The sequence below is a fragment of the Phragmites australis genome, chromosome 8, assembly GCF_958298935.1.
Source record: "Phragmites australis chromosome 8, lpPhrAust1.1, whole genome shotgun sequence".
Classification (NCBI taxonomy): domain Eukaryota; kingdom Viridiplantae; phylum Streptophyta; class Magnoliopsida; order Poales; family Poaceae; genus Phragmites; species Phragmites australis.
The window spans coordinates 900170-903503 of record NC_084928.1 but is presented as its reverse complement, the minus strand read 5'-3'; positions in this window follow the sequence as shown (position 1 = coordinate 903503).

The following is a 3334-nucleotide window of genomic DNA, read 5'->3' as shown; positions in this document are numbered from 1 at the left end:
GGGCGTGAACAGCTGATAGATGAAGATTCAGCGCACCGTGGTCTGCAGAGTAAGATGTTGGAAAGTGAGAAACACAATAGTATGTATGATTGGGAAAAGGAAAGACTATAGGTTACCCGTTTATGATTGTAGATGAGATACTAGTGTATATGAAATGCGAGTGAGAAACACGAGTGTATGATTAAAAGAAAAGGCAAAATAAGATATAAGAGTGCATGATTTGTATATGAGATCGCCATAAAGCCAAATCCTTAAAGCAGGAAAGTTTCAGAAGGCTCAACCCAACCTTTGCAGTTTTCTACTCCCCAATAAAACGGAAGGAAAAGAAAAGACTCCCGCTGTTCTCCGGTACTGTCATATGTACGGCAATGCATCTGTGAAGATCACAATCGCAAACCAAATATCTGGGAACAATGATGAGTTCCAGCGCGTTTAAAGTAAGTCAACAAACTTAAGTTGCTAATTTACACATGCAATATTCTTCCACTCACATTTTTGTAATGGTCTCTCTTCATTGGGTTGTTCCTTCCAATCGTGACACTTCTTTTTTCTTCTCCCTTTAATTCTTCTCCATCCAAAGAATTATATATATTCTTAGCGTATAACGCTCTCATCTGATCAGAATCAGTTCCTTTCTCTTTTGTAATAAAATATACGCACCACATTTAATAACATGGCATTACATTGCTGATAACCGGCCCATTCCTGATGCCTCCTCTCTTTTAATTGCTTCCTGTTGGTGCTTAATATGATCTCCTTCTGTCCTCTCTTCCATCTCGGAACATTACAAGTACTACTTCCCCATGCTTCGAAATGTCTTTGAATTCGAATGGTCACTTTCTTCACTTGAGTTTAAATCTTGATATCCATCTTTCAGATATACATAAGTGCTTTCAGTAGTAAAATCCTATACAGGCTTATGATAGGAGATGAACCCATACATGCATGTGTGGTGTCCACACATAGTGGTGTGTATATGTCCGCGTGTGTGCATGTGTATATTCCATATGATCGATAAAAAAAAAAAGTGAAGGTAAGTCAGTGAAAGGTTTCAATGCTATCTTGACATTGTTTTGTTACTCGTGAGCTTGAGATCCGTCTGAATTGGACAATCACGCTACCAAGAAGCAACAAATAAATCTAGTTATACCCGGGGTCATAATGCATTAAGGCCCCGTTTGGCTGGCTGAAACAGTTCAGATTCTCTGTTGAATCACCGAATCAGCCAGCCAAACGGGGTTGGAAGAAACGTTTTATGGTGAAACAATTCCATGAATTGCCTCAGAGTCCCGAAACAGCTCGAAGGGTGTTTCACCTGTTTCTTTGCACTAGCGACATCAACTCCCCCATGTACTTGACCGGTATTACATGAAATTACCATCGGCCCGCCCGCCCGCCACGCCACGCCCGTCAGCCGTCGTGCCCGCCGCGCCAGCCAGCCCGCCCGCTGCTCCACGTGTCGAATAGGAATGGATAAAGGAGAGAGATAAGGGTGGTTGAATGAGAATGGATAAGGGAGACATAGATACGTGTGGAAACGGATCGAATACAAATTTGATAGTATATTTTTTATATTACTATTTATATTTTAATTTGAATATTGATATAGATCTGAATATCCTAATATGAATCGGATAGTTTAAATACAAATCCTCATTCGGATATATACTCGATCAAGTTGTATACAAATATCCTACACCTAGAATTTAGTGGAATTACTGAAGTTTTAGAAATTTTGTTCAAAATTCATGTCGGAAATTTAATTTTTTATCAAATTTGACTGAAATTTGTTCTAATTTGATTGGGCCGGAATATATCAATTTCATTCACCTCTGAAATTTCTAAAACTTTAGCAAAATTTGGTTCCTTGATTGACGGATACGGATATTATCCATTTTCACATCTAAATTCAAAGCAATTCGGATATCCACATTTGAATACGAATCTCGAAAACAAATTCGGATACATCTATTTTAGTATCTATTTTATAAACGAATACAGATACAGATATCCATATTCGTGTTTTGATGTATATGAATATCGGATAATTCAGATACCTACTATCAATTTTCCACCTGAGAGAGATAAGGGGGAGATGTCAAATAAAAAACAAAAAAAATATTATTTGTAATAAAAAACTAAAAACTAAAAATAGTATATCAGCAAAAGATAAAATAATCAATTGCACGACCATCATCTCTTTCAAGAAATTGAATCCAGACAGCTAGCTAAACGGTTTTTAAGATAATTTTGATTCGTTAGAGAAACGTTTATAAGGTGAATCTAGAATCGAAATATTTCTATAAAAATCTGAATCTCTACCAAATACACCTAAATTGCCAATAGCGTACGTGCTTGAAATTTCATATACAAGGGTAACACAGGATAATCACGATTTTCATACATGTGGCGTTGTTTTCATCCTACAAATTTTAGCACGTGCTACGGGATATCTCAGGGTTCAGCCGGCGGTCACGCCTCGGCTGCCCTGACGTTGGATCCGTCCCTGAGCTCGTCGCACTTCTGCAGACCACGGTGAGGACAGCGTGGCAAGGGAGAGTGCGGTCACTCGTCTGGTCCGATGGACATGCATGATGTGCATGGGAAACGACGTCTATGCAGGTGAGGCCACGGATCGAAAGAACTTGACTTGGCTATCTCCGAGAATTAAAGAAGCGATTGAGTATCATTATTGGAACATAAAAAGAGAGAGCAATAGCTGGTCTCCATCGAAAAAACAATAGAGTAGTCAGTATCAGCTTTGGGTTAGCACCATATTCTATTCTATTCTCTTATCATAATTTTATTAAAGGGCCTTTTTTCAAAAAAGAACAAGATTCCATAAGCTTTAGGCTAGTATTATTGTTAGGCATCCCCTTTCAAAAAATGTTGTCGCAAAAGTTACTCAAATGCTAGCTATCAAGCATCAACAACTGCATCATTTTACTTTATGCTTTTGTTTAAGGGTCCCGGCCGGGATTAGCATTGGAGCACCACAATTTAATAGTATGTGCATTCATAAATAAAATAAAAGAAAAAGAAAAGAAAATGTTATCCCAGGTAGAGGCTACAGGAAGGAAGGAACCTACAGTATCTGTAGGAACGTGAACGGCGGCTAGAGAGGGTGAATAGACGCTCAATAAATTTTTTTCGAAATAGATGATCTTTTCCTATTTCTCACCCAACGCACCTCAAAACGCTCCAGCGAAAGCAAAAGAATTAGAGAGACAAAACAATAAGACTAGTTCCATGGCAACATGACTCCACAGATGGAATATGAACCATATGTTCCATTCAAGAACATTTCATGTGTCTTTGTGCAAAAAAAACTCGT